We start from the raw sequence: 17,481 nt of genomic DNA on the forward strand, positions 1-17,481 counted from the left end.
GCGCGGAGCGGTAGCTTTTATGGGATCAGCATTCGGTAATGAAATGATTGTTTTATACTTTAAGCCGCTGGTGCACAGTTAGGCGTTTCCTAAAGTTGCCGGGGGGGTGGATGATGATGAATTCGCTTTTTATTGATCGGCAGGCAGGCACCCAAACAAGAGGCTAGAGGGGTAAAAGAAAAAAGAAAAAGAAAAAAGGAGAGTCGGGAAGCAATTTAGAGAATAAGCAAAGTGTACGTGATCCGTCACAAAGTCGAAATAGCTTTGTATAGGCCCTGCTCCGGGAAAAATAAAGAGGCGGCACGGGAGGGAAGGAGGTTCTCGTCACCCCATCGCGCTCACACACACACACACACACACACTATACTGCACGCGTAATAATAGGGGGGCTTGCCGCCTGTCCGAGCTGACAGCCAAAAGGAAAACGTAGTAGAATGCCTGTTTTGACGATGCTTCGTCTTGTAGTACAGTAGCGCTGGCCTGCATATGCATGTCTGGTCTCCTCGCCTTGCCTTGCCTTGCCCGGCCGGCCGGCTCTAGCTTCGCTAGTCCCTTTTTCCCCATCAGAAGGGCCAACTTTCGAAACCATATGGCGGTGTTATTATTCCGGCGGCTCCGCCGGTCCGAAAAGCTTTGCCCAAGGAAAACGTCCACCATGTTATCTTGCAGCGAGCACGTTGCTCCTCTTCTTCTTCTTCTTTTCACAAAATCACTTCATATGCATGTGCAAGGATGGCTTGAGAATTTGTATAGAGAGACTTTTCATAACATGGGATTAATCGGCTCAGCTCTAGTTGAAGGGGTTCCTATGGTGACGGCGTTTTCTAGATTTGTTTTTGGCGGAGAAGCGAAGAAATATAAAAAAAGGGGGTGAGCGAGTCCTCCTCGTTCCTCCAGGCTGGGCCCCGACTAGACTGGGCCCAGGCTAGGTTGTGAGAGAGAGAGAGAGTTATTCTCCCTCTTGTCTTGTCCTTGGGATTCGCCCGCATTCCCGCAACTGTGATATCAAAGTAGCCCAGTGTACTAGCGCTTACTCATTTCCGTTAAGAAATGGAGGTGAATTCCATCGCGTGCACGGCGGGCTCTGTCCAGGCGAGTTGGCATAGTAACGCGTGTTTCCTCGATTGATCCAAGTTCGCCGTGTAGAAGCTTACGCACGGTCGCGTCAACGTGATTAGCCCTACAGAAATTCCTTCGGTCCCCATCCGAATATGCCTAGTCATGCGAACATGCGCTCGTCTTTTTTTTTTTTTTTTTCTTATATTTTGTTTCCTCCTGGACGGCCCTTAACTTGCCGGCCTTCCTTTCTCGTGTAGGGCTGGGGTAAAAGAAAACGCGCGCGTCGTGAATTGAAATCAAGTTGGAAAAAGACAAGAATCAAATCAAAGCCCCAGAAATGTCACAAATGTAACGAAATTGAGTTTGATAGTCGCAAGCGGAAAGAATAGATCTGCTGGCTGGTGGCCGCTCAACTGCTGCCGGTCTAGATTTAGATGAAGTACACAGCAACAGCAGTAGCACTCCCAAGGACGTCAAGAAGGACGAGGCGTTTTTGCAGAGGCTTGGCAGCTGCACAGCTGAGGGAACTAATTTTAGTTTATACCCCCCCCCCCCCCACCCAAAAACCCCAAAAGAAAAAAAAAATATCCCGGCGGCACACCCGATATTCCGTCTACTATTACTATAAACGTTGATTTATTTTCATCTCAATTTTCGGTGGTGAGAGGGTAACGCGTTTTTCTTCCGGAGGGAAACAACAACAACTGGATCCCAGTTGTCAGACCGGCCGGAGTAATGTGTACGTATTGTCACTCGCTCCGTTGCTGCATGTACGAACCAACCACAGAACGAGGATCTGACGCAAGACCGGACAAGAGCATCCAACGCGATGACATATTTCCTCTGGAGAGAGAGACAACGAGAGAGGGGAGGAACAGGATGCTCTGTGATTGGGGTAGGACGTGAAAGGGAAGCGATCCGTAGACGAAACAGGTTCGCACCGCTGGACCGATGACTTTTTTGGTCCGTTGTATTTTCTTCTTGTCGTCGTCGTCGTGTCGTAAAATCTCGGCCGTTCCGGCTGACGGGTTTTGGGTTTCAATGTGTCTCGCTCTCTACTGGCCAGGATTCAGTAATTCGATCAGTTTTTGGGGAGATGTGGCATGTGACGTATTTGTTTATTATTGGGCTGGACGGTGTGATGAGCCCCGCAACTGGGCACTCGCAGGAGATCGGGTTGATGTATATTAAGATTGCTCCTTGGAAACAGGGCAACTTGCCCAGCCCGGATAGCACCGTACAATGCCCCATCCTGCAGGAGGGGAACTAGAGTAAGCGAGGGCAGGATTCTTTCCGGGCGCCCATCTTTCCGTTTCCCCGTTTTTGTGCTGGCTGGAACAGTGTCAGGTGCTTAAGGATGGAGAGAATTTGTGTGATGGTTCCGCTCCTGTTTCATTGCGTGGGAACAGTGGTGGAACAAGAGTCACACCTTTGCGTCAGTCCGAAATGACATCATACCAAAGCAGTAGTAGTAGTAACATTGGTGCTGAATATCTGACCAGATATTACATATAAAAAAAACGTAGGAAAGGTTGTTGGAAGCAAATGACGAGAACAAAAGTTTTGGTAGAGAAATGAAATTACAACACACACAAAAAAAAAATGATAATAAAAAACTTCCGTGACGTCTCCTGGAACTGGGCTCGTCAAGTCATTAGACGAGGTTTGGTCGATGGGACGAGGAATCCTGTGTGTGTGCTATACCTCTTGCCATTGCTCGACTCTTAGACAACTTTACGACCCCCCCCCCCCCCCGCACTTTGGGTTCTAAAATGCCGAATATTGAATTGCATTCAATTTGACTGTGATTGCATTTGATTGATCCGATTCCAGTCCGGAATGTCCCATCAAGATGACGGAACGGGGAATTTTGGGAATTCGCAATTGATTTGCAAGAGGATGAAGTCGGTTGGGCTCTCCAGTTCAATTTCAATGTCTTCTCGAGGTATTTTCTACTCTTGTTTCGCTTCTCGATTACGGCCGGGGTGGAAGGAAAAAGTAAATTTTTGTTTTAATAGAATCAATGTTGTCTCTTTTCTGCTTGTTTGTTTGCCTCTCGTTCCTTCCTCTTCGTCTTCCCGTTGACTTTCGTTCCATTCGCGTAGCGTTTGCCCGAATCTGAGAGCAAGTAAAAGGACTTGAAGTTCATTCCGGCCTCCTCCTTCTCTACTGGAGTGCAGTGCGAGTCGATGATGTTCGGGGGGGTCTGTCCGGGTTTTCCCCATTCGCCCTGCCATCGATCCATTCTCTCTCTATAGCTGGTGTAATACACACACACACACACACACACTCTCTCTCTCGTCCTACTCTCTGCTCTTCTCTGCATCTCTTTCCACCCAAAGAGATTCCGGTTCTTGGCATGTTGGCTTCGATTCCATCTGATATCGAGTTATCGTCGCCTTTTTTCTCTTTTATCTTCTTCTTTTTTTCTCCCCTTTCATTCTTTTCTCCTATCCCTTTCTTCGCCCTCTTCCCATTCTTTATTCCCACCGTTTTGTTACAATCGCTTGGTGGCCGGGTTGGCCCTACCCTGGTTGCCAGGCCGCCCTTCTTCTCGTGGACAGGCATCGATCGACTCTGTTTATTCCCCCACTTCTATTACAACATGGACTGCATTTTACGATGACATTTCTTGCTGTCAATGCCATTCTTTAAGGTCCCGATCTCTTTGGCTGAAATTCAATCCTTTCACACTCAGCTTTTTTTTTCTTTGGTCTTCTTTTGGTTTTTCGGGAGAGCTCACGACGTTTGATGACGAAATTCAGTTGGGGCCATTCGAAACTGGGGAAATGGGCCCGGGTGTTGTGACCTCCGTAATGAAGAGCCTGTGTTACGCGAACATCGATAACTCTATCGCCCAAGACCAGGCATCTCCCAACACCCCGCTTCGCCGCTTAGTTTAGAGTTTCACATGCAAGGTGAATGGCGTGAATGAGGAGAGGCCTTGTGTGTTTCTCTGTGTGTGTCAATACTGTCGGGAGTAAATTGGTCGTTGGTGTAGGTCGGCGCAGGAGCGGAAGACATTTTGTGCGACACCAGGGACCAGCCGAAATCACTCCCGACACTCAACGCCCTCCAATGCGAGAAATATTTTCTTTCTTGTAGTACTCGGCGTTTAGAGATGGATATATATATAAATGTGTAATATATATATATATATATCTAGCCGACAGATGTTGCTAGCGAATGACGTTTTCAATCTGGATGTCTCGTTTTCATTTTATTCTTCTTGTCTGTGTGTGTGTGTGTGTGAGAGCGCTGATCCAAATATTGACACAAGTAACACGTTGGAAAATGATGGCGAACGTGATGCATTGTAGCGCGAATGGATCCGGACCACTTGGGCGGATGGATAGTTTTGGCTTCTGGCTGTTGGCGAGGAGGAAATGGATTCATAATGATGGGCTGGCAAGTTGACTGCGCCATACTTGGTGGTTAGCGATCCGCTTTCGCGTTTCATATAGGCAGGCAGGGGGGATTCGTGCTGTGCACAGCCAAAGTTGCAAGTGGCACACACATGCAGCGTACGCACACGCCAAACAAGTCTGGAACTGTCGTCCTTCAAAACTTGTCCTCTCGACGTCGAAAAGTTGGAGGAAAAAGGCCCAAATATTTGCTTGATTACGACTTGTTACTAACCAAATATCCGCTCTACAGTCGCTGTATTATCGTCGAGGCATAAAATAAGAGTCAAGCTGTACACGTAGCAAGTCAATCCAATTCGCCGAACCCCATTTATTATTCCATCTAAAGAGTCCCCAGCAGTTTGAATCAATTGGCGTTGATGCCGCCGTCGTCGTCTTTTCCCCGTTGTTTCCGCGCTTCAATTTGAAATTGCCGCCGCCGCTGGTTTCCGACGGATCCCGTTGATTATCGTCGGCAATGATCCGCCCCCTTCCGAACCCCCCGGCACTGGGGTGTCCACCATCGAGGATTTCTATGAAACACTATTAGGCCGTTCGTTACCTTTGACTTTATAGCTTTTCAACTTACTCTCAAACGAACGCAGCTACTAATGAGGCCGACTTTTGGGTCCATCGCAAGTTTGTTTTTTGTTTTTTTTCTTTTCTTTCAATTCCGGCTGCTTTCGGCTGTGCTTTTTCCTGTTGTTTAGTAGCGTCACATCCTCGTGATTGTGATCGCCGACCCGCGCATGCTCTTCATAGTTTCGGGTAGGGAAAAGGGTTCTTGGCAATTTCATCTGGCACTGGCAAAAGAACTGGAAAAGGGACTCTTAGAGTAGAGACTAGAGAGGGAATTTTTTGATATGGGTTCTCGATTCTCCTCTTTTGCGCTTGGAAAATAGCGAAAAGTGCCAGTTGTACTCGATCCGCTTTCGCATGGCTGGCCCATCAATAAAGGGACGGAAACTGGCCGTCTCGCAGAAGACGCCCGCCCGTTTCATCCGGGATTTCCATTCTGCTTCTTCGTCTTCTTCTTCTTCTTTTTCCTCCCCTTTCGCCCTATTATTCTGCGTTTCTTCTTGAAAATGCGCTAAGCAACTCGCTCTGCTAAGGCGACTTTGCTCCAACGCCGGTTTGTTGCTAGTTCTATTTCCATCTTCCATCCATCGCCTTGCAAGGAGCTGTGGAGACACACACACACACACACACACGAAAAGCTAGAGATAGATAGATAGAAAGAGAAGAGAAGAAAAGAAAAGAAAGAGAAGAAGGAGAGTTGTGTCAGGTCCTCATATAGTGTCGGACGACGTCATCTTGTGAAGACGACGATTAAGAGGAAGAAAAAGAAGAAGAAGAGACAAAAAGGGCTTGTGTATTTCCGTCGTCTGCCTTTGAGCTCTCCTTCCCCACTTTCCCTGACAAGTTGGTCAGAAAATGAGATTTCAAAATGTGATTTTAAATCTTATCTAGTCTCTTTGACGAAATATGGGCACGAACAACGCCCAATAATCGATGAATTGTCGCAAACCCCCCCAAGAAAAAGAAGAAGAAGCTTGTGGGTGGTTTGGATGGAGCGTGTCTTTCCTATCGATCGTCTTGCCTCCTTGAAAGCGCTCTTGGGGAGGACTTGGAAATTTCCCTTTTTGAATGTCTTTTGAACTTTTGTTTCTTTGGGAGGGCGCAATTGTTCGATACATTTAGTATTCAAATGGAGGATGAATCAATCAAGGGCTCTCGATAACGTCGCCTGTAATAAACACCAGCTAGCGGAGACTAGCGACGACTGGGAGGAGTTGTACACTTTTTTTTTTTTTTTTTTTTTTTTTTTTTATTTCTCCCCTCAATTCGTTAGAATTGGAGAGCCCAATAGACTTTGGGGGGGGGGGGGGCTTGGATGAGAATGTATTCGAAACCGAACGAGACGCACAAAGGAGATGCAAATTGCCGGCGACACGCTTCCCCCCCGTGAAAGTGAATCATCTCCTAGAGACAGGCAGAAACAGACAGACAGACATTCCCCCAGTTGCCGTTGCGTCCCTGGCGGGGCAAAGAGACAGACTGAAAAACTCGCCTTTTTCCCAATTCTTTCTTGTTAGTTGATGTTTTATGCATTCTGCAACGATGCTCATGAATTGGTGTGGGCGAACCGTCGGGTCTTTCCCCGTGTCCCCCCCCCCTTTCGCCCACGGTCCACCGAATTGTGGCCCCTCTCTCATCCGTTTGATTATTATTCACCGGCCCTGTTCAAAGAATGGTCGGCGGATATATTCCTGTCCCGGTCGGTCGGTCGGCCTTTTTTGTTTTTTTATTCGGTGGGTCACATGAGCGCCTTTCGTGCCGGTTCTTTTTTTCTTTTCTTTCTCGGCAGCCATCAGGAGCAGGAGCAGCTCAGCTGGGGGATCAGAGCCCGGCTCCTTTACTTGTCCCCGTGTCTTTTATTTTATTTTTATTTTCCCAGCTTCTTCTTATGGCATAACGGGAGGAAGTACGGGAGAAAAGAATGGGAGAATAGCAGAGAGCCGTAGCGAAAGAAAAAAAAGAGCGTGAAAAATGAGAGGGAGTAGAATTAGAAGATCAACGGAGGAACGCGCGCGCTCTCCTATTGACATGTCCTTTTTTTTTTTGCTCAAGGAGTCGCGGAGCTTCTTAGTTAACCATCGTGGCATATCGTTTTGCGGGTTCTTTTTCTTCTTCTTCTTCTTCTTCTATTCTCGCTCTGCCTTTAATCTTCTCTTCCCTTTTCTTTGAGGTATCCCGAATTCAGTGTCCGCTCACGCGCGTGACGTGAAAAAGTCAGCGGGAGGGATAGGAAAAAAAAGCAACTCTGTAACCAACAACACACACACACACACGAAAATAATAGAAGAAGAAGAAGAAGAAGAAAGAGAAAAGTCTGTAAAAGAAAAAGAAAACTCGAGTCGTTTGCTTTTTCAATTCCGCTCCCGTTTCTTCCGGTTTGATCGAACCGTTTTTTTTTCCTTCTTCCTTCTTCCTTTAGCCCCCCCCCCTCCCCCTTTATCTTCTCCTTTTGTTGGATGTCGTCTTGCAGTCGGAACACGAAATTTTGGTTAGAGGTGAAGAAGAAGAGGAAGAAGGAGGAGGGGGTTCACTAACTAACGAGAACGACAGAGAAAGCGAGGGATGGAGAAAGAGAAAGAGAAAGAGAGAGAGAGAGAGAGAAATGGTCGGGAAACTACCACGCGGGTTGTACAGTTGAAAAACGGACGGGGTGGAGCCCTGAATCAATAACACAGTCTGCCGCCCCCTTTTTTCTTCTTCTTCTTCTGCACTGCACACAATCACTACTGGGTTGCCGTCCGTCCGTCAAAGAGTTGATCATACTATTTTGTCTTCCCTTTACCGACAGGAAGGAAAAAATAATATCAACGGGAATAAAAGAAAGAAAGGAAAAAAAGGGACAAAGTTTGCGAGAATCGTCGCTAAAAGTCGACTTTTTGAGATCACGGGTTGTCATTTTGTTGTCGATAGATATACGGAAGGGTTTTTTTTTGTTTTCTATTTGTTGTCCGTCCCGACATTGTAAACAAGAAAATGTCTTATTTAGTTGTCGAGAGCGGAATTGCACGGGAGAGAAAAACGGTTGATGGAATGTCGGCTGTCGTGTGTTGGAGATTGCCGGCTGTCGCGTGCGGGACTGGTCACCTAGCGGCGATCGGACCAACTGCATTTCTGCCTTGGTGAACGGCTTACGCTTTAAAGGGAGGGGTGGGGGGGATAGGGCGAGTCTCAAAATTTTGTTTGATCGTTTCAACACGAATTGATGCAATAACAAAGTCTGCAGTGAGACTCGTCTTCAATGCCGTACGGTACTGTGTGTGTTCGTGTTTTTGTTTGGCCGGAGCTAGTATATCGTTCGAAATAGCTCCAAAGCCTTGCAGCGCCATCTTGTTGAATGAAAGAACTTGTTTGCGAGCTGCTCTCTTCTCTCAACAATCTTTTTTTTTTCTTGTTTGCCTTTTGGCTTTCGCCTTCATCTTGCCAATGGCGCTGTGAAATACGAGATGGGTTCTCCGATGCCTGGTTCAGACTCCAACTCAGACTGGACGTCTTTTGACACTATGGGAACTTGTGTATAGATCAGTTTCTCTCTCTCTCTTTTTTTTCCTTCTTTTTTTGTTTGTCTTTCGAGTAATCAATCAGCCAGACCGAGTTGAAACCCTAGACCCTCACCCCCCCCCCTCCCGTTCCACCATCAAAATCTCGAAAAGTTTCAATCGATAACAAAAATTCGTTCGCCAAGTTGTTTTTCCACCAATTCAATTCAATTCGGAAATCACACACACACACATGTTATACAAAGTCAGCGTGAATGTTTCACAGAAGCAATTCAACATGGCGGATGAAAAAATAACCCGGTAGTGTATTTAGAGATTTTGTCACGAACCATTTGCGAGAAATTTGCAACACAATTTGAGCTAGGGCAATTGAAGATGATGATGTGAGCGGCTGGAGTCGAGTCGATGGCCCGGCATTTGCTCCATACTTCTTTACATTCCATACGTTTGTCATTTGACTATGGGAAGTAAGGAAGCACGGAACCCACGCCAAGGCGCTAATTTTGTAAAAACAAAACAAAACAATGAAGAAATCGTCCAGGATTTCAAATGATGATCCAGTTGTTTCGGCTTGGTTGATTGAGCGCGGGGGTTCGTGCTCCGCTCTTGCGTCGAACCTGAGTGAAAGCTGCAACGCTGGCCGGATCGAGAACACGCACTTGGAAAAAGAAAAGATGTCCGCACTCACTGGCCGCGCCACGCTGCCAATGGGGGAACCATCAAAAGGGAACACCGAACCAAAAAAAAAAAAAAAAAAAATGAACTGCGTGCGCGACGAACTGCGTGTGTGTAAAAATGCGGAGACAAAATTGAAACACAAGACAGACATTGATAACAAATGGTTAGACTGAACTGCTCGACTAAGGGTCCAGACGACTTGAGGATTTTGGTTGAAAACAAATGGATGGGTGTGGGTGCGCAATAGGGGGAAAGCCTTTCCGTCCGAGTCCGAGTGCGCTAAGCGAATGGCCAAGAGAAATAATTTTGTGGAGGATCAGCAGCAGGACTGGGACGAGTCGATCAAGACATTCTGTTTGCGTGTGTGCTAGTTGGGATGGCGGAGGAGGCTCTTAATAGTTTCTTCCTAAGTTTCTCTCCTCGTCCGCCTCTCTTTCTCTTTCTCTCTCCTTTTTCTCTTTTAAACGAAAGAGACGTACTACCCACAGTGAAGCTCCTCCTCATTGCCAAGGTCCTCAAATTTCCAAGCCGAACTCTCTTCTTCTTTTTGGGACTCTTGTTTTTCTTCCTCCTCTTCTCTTTTCGTTCTTAGTCATCTAAACTGTTGCTCCTCGCATCCTGTCTGTGAAATGGTCCGGAGAAGATGAAGAGAAAGGAGAGAGAGAGAGAGAAAGGAAGAGGCAAGTTGACTCCACCCCCGCATCCTCTGTCTCTCCCAATGGATCCCCCCCCCCCCCCACCCAAAAATGTGCTGGGACCCTGCCCTGGCTGCCAGCACATGAGTCCGTCTTCTATTTGGATAGCAGTTCGGGCTGGCAGAATCGGTGTCTGGCGATTGGGTGGGGTGGGGTGGGGGGTCTTGAAGGAAAGGGGCTGAAGAAGAAGCTGCTCGCACCTAAAATTGGAACCATCTGATCGTGATGGATACCAGCCGCTTCCAGCCAGCAGCCGGTCAAAGAGAATCCCATGCTGTATACATACATACATATATACACAACATTCTTCCTTCCTTCTGGTCGACCGGTCCAAGTAATTTACCGTTCAAATATCACGTCGTCGTCGTCCCCCCTCCATTTCTTTTTTCCCTCTGCCTTACTCTAAACATGAACAGACTTTGAGCTCAATGTGGTGACCATCTGAGAAAGAAATAAGAAGGGCCGGGGCGAAAGGGGGATGTGGTGCACGTGAAAATAGTTTTTTAAGTAGTAATCAAATAAAGAAATCAAGTTAAATTGAAATAATAAGGGAAGATGTGTAAGCACCACCATCATAGGCCAAACTAAAATTTTATCTGGTGATGATGATTGAAAAAAATGGAAAAAACTTAGCCTTTTTTTTAAAAAAACAGAATGGTGTTTGAATCTCCCGGGTTGGGAATGGCGCGCCCTGTGTACGGGAAACCAGTTGCTCGCGTCCGTGGCTCGTCGTCTGTTAGGCCGCCGCAGTCACTCCAACACTTCAGCCCCCGAAAAAATTGGGGGACAACAAACGCGGTCGAGATCCGCCCGGCGCGCACGATTATTTTCTCTCTCCTCTTTCGAATCGGACCCGACCAAAGAAAATTAACAAAAAGGAAATTGGAACAAAACAAATTTTTTTTTTTTTTTGGGAATTCGAATTTTCTTTAAAGTGGAGAATGTTGGAAAGGAGAGAAGGACTAGATTTTTACTGGGCGCGCGCGCGCATCGGTCACACTGGTGGAGGCAACCATCACTGGTAAGAAACGTTTGGCAGCCTCTGCCTTTTATCCCCCTTCGAGCCGGGCATGGCCGGCTTGCTCTTCTCTCTCTGCCCAGGGGTGGCGGGACAAGCAACAACTAAATTTAGGTTCCTCCTCATCGGCTGTGTGTGTGTGTGTGTGTGTATATGTATATGTATATGTATATGTGCGCACAGATTTTTTTTCTTTTTTTTTTCAAAAATTATTTTATTTTTTCTTCCATCCCTCTCCCTACTCTCTTACTTGGATGGAACGCGTGTTTTGTTTTTCTTTCGGAGCTCCTCTTCTTCGTCTTCGAGGGGGGTGGGGGGGGGGGGGAGAGACAGAGAAGGAGGAAGAAGAGGTGGCGGAGGTGACGGTAAAGCAGAGCCGCCTGAAATACACGAGAGTAAATTTTCTTTTTTTCTTTTTTATCCCCCACCCTGTGCATACACACACTTTTACCACTCACGCGGCGGCGGCGGCAGCTCCTCGCGACGGGTCCCGAGAATTCCTCCCTTCCCCTCCCTCCTCCCTCTCTCTCTCTCTCCTCCACGTCCCGTCAACCGCGAACAACCAGAACAGGCAGAATATCCTCGTGGATGGCTATTGATGGCACAGGAGAGCAGCTCAAGGATTCCTCCCCCGCCGTCGCACACGCTCTTTTAGACGCAAAGTCGTTCATCATTCAAGTGGGGGTCCCTTCACCTCCCCGTTTTAATTCTTTTCTTGTAATGATCTTTCTTTTTTTTTTTAAATTTGATTTGAAAATCGTTTTCATCGATCGGAAGCTTTCGAAAACCGGATGGAACCGAGCCGGATTGCCGGCCGATCTAATAGCGTCCTGTACACAAAACTATAGGCATACTACCGTACACACCGCGACAAGATGGGCCCTGGAAATATTTTTATATCCCCCTGCACCCTCTCGTTTCTCCTCCTCTTGTCTTTCTCTCTTTTTTCTTCGGGGGGTATATTTATATATACAAGAATAAGATCCCACTCCGCGTAATGCTTCTTCCTTCTCCTCCTCAGACTCCTATTCCTCCTCCTTTCATTTTCTCCCACATACACTGACACACAGATGTGTTCCAGTTCTCCTTTTTTCTTCCCCCTTTCTGTGATACCCCCTCGGAGTAGTAGCAGTAGCAGCAGCAGTGTGGAGCAAAAAGAGTGTAGAGCGCTCCGACGACTCCGCAGAGCCCCAAGAGGTGACGCCGCCCTAGACTAGACTTATGCCTATTCTTGGGCATGTGATTTCTTGGCTTCGTCGGTGTGTGCGCACACACTCGAGTCCATATAGGCAATAGCCCCGCCGGAGATTTCTGGAAAGAACATTAACGTTTGTTTAACTGTCGGCTATGATGATGAATCGATTGGCGACAATTGAGCAAGTCTGTACTGGCGGGCGGGAAATTTGAATTTTGAAATGAATTTGAAATTTCCAGTGTTGGGGACGGAAAACTGTTGGCATTCAGGTTGATTTTTCACTATTGTTTTTTTGGCCAATGGAAAATGGGCGTTAACTTGATAGCCGATTGAATCAAGAAAAGGGCATGCAACAAGAAAACATGCGCTTGCACGTATGTTGGCCTGCACTTGGACTACTTGACTCGACGGTTTTATTTTTCGTCGGTCGTCCGTTTGAAAAGATCCTGTTACATCACCATCGTTTGTGACCTTGGCTTCTCTTTTCCGCTTTCGTTTAGCAATTTATGTCGTGCCCTTCTATCCCGAAACAGAAATTATGGTCAACATGTTATTCATTTGTTTGATTTGTGCGCTGTTGATTGTGGGTTTTATGCGAGACGGGATTGACCAAGAGGGGGAAATTAAACGGGGTCCATCCAGCCCGGCAACTCGCGAGAAGCAGTTGGAGGTCGGTTCTGACGCTGCTGCTGCTGCCTTGGGTGACCTCTCACGATGACGACCCACTGTTTATAATCTCACTTTCACTCCGGTCGTTTTCCTTGTCTTTCGTCCTCTTCGCCCCATTTTTCTCTCGACTCCTCGCCGTTTGAACCTTTTTATTTTTCTTCCCTCTTCTTAACGGCCCAAGTGGAGGATCCTCCCGACGTCCCCCACCCCCCAAAGGCGAAACAACTCCCTCAAACTGCCCATTTCGTTTGTCAACACAATTCAGCCAGATCCTGTAGCTTCCTCCTCCTTCGAAATCAACCCCCACCGTGTGTGTGTTTGTTTGTTGGTTTGTCGAGACTCTTCTTGTCGGATTTCGCAAAGGATCCTTTTTTGGCAAGCCACTGATAGTCGACCACCAACCGCAGGCTGTGTGTATGTGTGTGACAGCTTTTGTTCAATAACGGTCCCCCCCCTTTTTATTTTTATTTTTGACGTTTTTATAGAGTACAAAAACGAAAGTATTGAATCGATTTCCGCCTGGATTAGATCTGCCCTAATTCGCCTCCGCTTTCTTGGGAAGGAAGTCGTCTGAAACCCTTCTGGCATTTTTCTGGTCCTTTTTTCTTTCTTTCGAAATTGCAATGCACTTTTCCAATCGTCTCGAATCACCGAGTAACCCAGTGCACCGCTCCACATGCGGTCTACTCTGTTTCCAAACGATCGTAGTTGTAAGAACTTCATAAAACGCAAGACATAAAAAGGGAAAAAGGAGAAAAAGGAACGACTTTTTCCCAGACCGGAAGCATTCCGTTGGGAGTATTGGGTTGAAAATGGAAGCCACCATCAAATTGATTGGGGTAACGTGTTCAGAAGACCATCAGACCAACAAGAAACGGAAACAAACGTCGAATCGAAATATTTTTGGGTTTTTGTGATTTTTTTCTGTTTCTGAAAATCGATAGGAATTGAATAAGAGAAATCAGTTAGTTAAAAACGGTTTTGCTGTTAACGGACACGGACTAGCGGGAGGTAGAAGAATCCGGTTCCAGCAGAGAGCCTTGCGTGGGTCATGACGACCCCCTCTAACCCGGCCATAGGCTCTAGCTGCTCCCCGGTGAGGGTTAGAGGTTTTTTCTTTTTTACACTTGTTCCACAAAATTTCCTGGGAGAGAAGCAAATCATAATAAAAGAAAAAGAAAAGAAATTCTTCGTGGGGATGAAAGAAAAGGGCAGCGCAGCCAGGAGAAAGAGAAAAGAGGGAGGCGGGTATTAAGGGGGAGGGGGCAGCTCTGTTTGCAGTTCCTGACTAATGAAAGAAGGGCCACATCTTGTCATGTGTCGTAATGGCCATACCACATGTGGCTGGCAGCTGGCCCAACCGTCTCTTGTACTATTCTCTTTTTTCTCTCTCTTTTTTCCTAAGGCGCCGGAGCTCTGGATAGCTCCTAGTCTGCGGAACTGGTCTGAACCGATTCCTTTTTTTTTTTCTTCGTCTTCCATCGTCTTGTCCACACGATGGAAGAAGGAACCCCCTGACTCTCTAGTAGTAGCTCTTCCTGCTGGACGCCACCGGTTTCTTGGCCCCCTTCACCATTTCTTTTCTTTTTCTCTATTTTCTTGTTGGACCCCATCCGCGAGATTGGGAACTGGACAAGAATCTATATATATTTATATTTATATATACTATAGAGTATACTGGACACACTTTGTGTGTGTTATTTCTTTTGACAGTCCCCGCTGCCGAGCTATAGATCCACTCGGCTCGCCCTTTTCGCATCCATCTCCGACGAGGCTTTATTTGAAATTCTTATGAGACCAATGAGGTTGTGATTAAGATAGAGAAGATGGAAAGGATCCTCGTTGCCTCCAGAAGTATTTTTTCCCCCTTCCCCCCATTGTACTCGTCTTCTTTGTATTCCCACTATTCCTTTCCGATGGGCTCCTAGCGCAAAGATTCGATCCTGAAGGAATCGATTTCTTATTTTCCCGTTGAATGGTTGGGTGATGAGACATTTTCGTCGTCCAGAAACGTTCGAGGCGAATTCGATTCCAGTTTTTCTGTTGTTGGCAATTGGAAAAGAAAATAAAAGAACGGCGACTTTCGCTCTTGGACGGTGGAGAACGACGTCGACTGCCATGACGACGCCCTTTCTGGCTGGGCTTGTGTGGCCTTATTTGGAGGTGGTGAGGCGGCAGAGGCGTTGGACGTCTTGTTGGTTTCTGTGAAGCGTCTTGGCGTCGTCGTCTCTGCTCTGACGCCAGGCACAATACCCCCTAGACTCGACTCATCTGGGGGTCTCTTGTCAACCATCAACTTGTACATCTATCCCCTACCAACTCCCTCCCCACCCCCCGTATGCATAATAGACGAGAAGGGAATAGATAATTCGAGTCGGGAGTCCAGACAACAACCCAAAATTAAGAAATAAAATCCTTCAAAGAAAAACAGAAAAAAGAAAAAAAAATAAACGAAGAAAAATGTTGGCGCCGACATACGGTCGTGAATGAACCTGCACTGTGTCCACCCGTTTGGCCGAGGCTGGCCCTATAGACTTGTGTGCAGTGTGCACATGTGTTGATGATCTTATGGTGCTGCAGCATCTTACTTTTACTTGTCTCTTGTACTCGGCTCCTTCCTTTTGCCTTCTCTCTTTACCCTTGAGCCGGCGACCTGTGCTTTTGTGTGTGTATATGTACTGGGGAGTCGTTTGGGCATGTACAGTGCACAGGGGCCAGGGCCAGGGCCATTAGTCGTGTGTAGTAGTAGACTAGTAGTCGTAGTAGAACATGGTGTAAATATAAATAAATAGATAATGCACGCACGCGCCCGCCTCTGCCAGCAGAAGAAAGACTGGCAAACACGCAGACTACCACTCATTAAATATTTCCACGCTGCTTGGGAGAGAAAGAGAGAAGGACGGAGGGGCTTCTGGCCCGTTGGTCGAGGGCATATTGCAGATGTTGCTTCGTGAAGAAGAACCCCCCGACGATGGAGTGTGTAAGAAACGGAGGAATGGGAACCAGCTACTGTATGCCCGAAAACCCCCAAAAAAGAAATCAAAAGAGAAATTGGGAAGAAGAAAAGAAAAGAAAAATCCAGGAGAGAGAGAGAGACGGGAAGTTTGGATTCCAATTTTAGCTCGAGCTCACGCCGGCAAAAAAAGCTCCCGACGTCGCCCAGCAGCGTCGCCGATATGTAGGGGAAAGAAATGGAGGGAATGGGAGGAGGAAGAAGGGGGGAAAAAAATCCTCGTTCCGTCCGCGGCGTCTCGTCCGCTTGTTTCTTTCTCCCGAGGCCCTTCTTCTTCTTCTTCTTCTCACGAAAAGATTTTTTTTTTTTTTTTTTTTTTTTTTCGAAAACGGGCCTGGCACGCCAGCCAAAGCTGCAGCGAAAAACAATTCTCCTCTTCTTCTTTTTCTTCCCTCTTCTTGGCCTTACAAACTGGGGCCGTGATTAAAAAAAGAATGAAACCATCGGGGTGTTTCTTCTTGAGAAACCAACAAGCTCGTTTTCTCCATCCACCTCCTCTTTTAACCTTGTTTTTTCCCCTTTTCAATTTAGCTTATATTTAAATTTCTTTCCTTTTTTTTATTTTTTTTATTTTTTTTTTTTCAAATAACGCGAGCCAAAGTCGCTTGTTTATTTTTAACCCCGTTCGTATCCTGGGCCGGCTGTTGCAGATCCTTTTTCCCAGCCGTCTTCTTAGCTCTTTTCCCTTCATCCTCTTTTTCACTTTGCTTTGTTTTTTTGTTTTTAATACTCGGGAGAGAGTGAGAAGGGGTGTGCGTGTTTAAACAAAGAAAATATGAATCATCAAGTTTCTTTGAAGTTTAGCTTTTCTAAAGGATAATTTGCGTTTGGGATGATTTGTCGTTGGAAAATCATTCAACAAAGTTGATTGAATGACATCCTGATTGGAAAATTTCCAAGCAGCTGATTGGTTTGATGGCAGTAATCGAATTGGTCGTCATTCAACAATGGTCGAGTAACCTTGTTCTAGATATGTACGCGATTCAGATTAGATGCGGATCTGTCGAGCGGATGAAATTGGCTTTTGTGTTCTGTAACTCGCGAAAATACTCCTGGCCGATCTCCCAGCTCCTAGGAGCCATTTGCATCCGGCGTGACGGACGCAAAACGTCTTGAACGTCACCAAGGGATTTGCATGGACCAAAGACCACGTCTGTCCGTCTACGACAGCTGGCTGTTTGGAAGTCCTTTTTTATTTTTATTTTTTTTGTTTTATTCCGTTTTTATTTTAAATCAACGGACGACGAGACCCCAATGACTGGGATCGCTTTTTTGGCTCTCTGTCGTCGATCCTTTGCGTTCACTTCGCCAACCCAGCGACGCCAAGCGCGCCGGTCGGCACGAGGTAGACCCGATGCCGCCCACAAGAGTCCCATTGCCTTTCATTAGTTTCCATTTCTTTTGACGGATGTTCGCCAACAAAAATAAATGACAACTGTGGGCATATTTTCTTCGTCATTTTTTCACTCTTTCATTTTTTTTTCTTCCTTCCCCCTTTTTCACCGCCCATCGCTCCTGTTGCGACGCCCATCGGAGATAGCGGGTCGGGCCAACTGTCCCAAATTTGACTAATGAATCCTGAAACGCTCAGTCTGTTTCTTGTTTTTATTTTATTTTATCCTCCGGGAGGAAACGACTCAGATATTTACGTTTTGAAGGGTCATTATCTGCGTG

The 17,481-nt window shown here is 46.6% G+C and overlaps 1 protein-coding gene across 1 annotated transcript in view; it reads left to right on the forward strand.

Annotated features, from left to right (window-relative positions):
• Nucleotides 1-17,481, forward strand: part of LOC124343514 (E3 ubiquitin-protein ligase MIB1-like) — a 38,302-nt gene that overhangs the window by 18,876 nt on the left and 1,945 nt on the right. The gene's annotated exons all lie outside the window — the stretch shown is intronic.

This window comes from Daphnia pulicaria, chromosome 6 (genome assembly GCF_021234035.1).
Source record: "Daphnia pulicaria isolate SC F1-1A chromosome 6, SC_F0-13Bv2, whole genome shotgun sequence".
NCBI lineage: Eukaryota > Metazoa > Arthropoda > Branchiopoda > Diplostraca > Daphniidae > Daphnia > Daphnia pulicaria.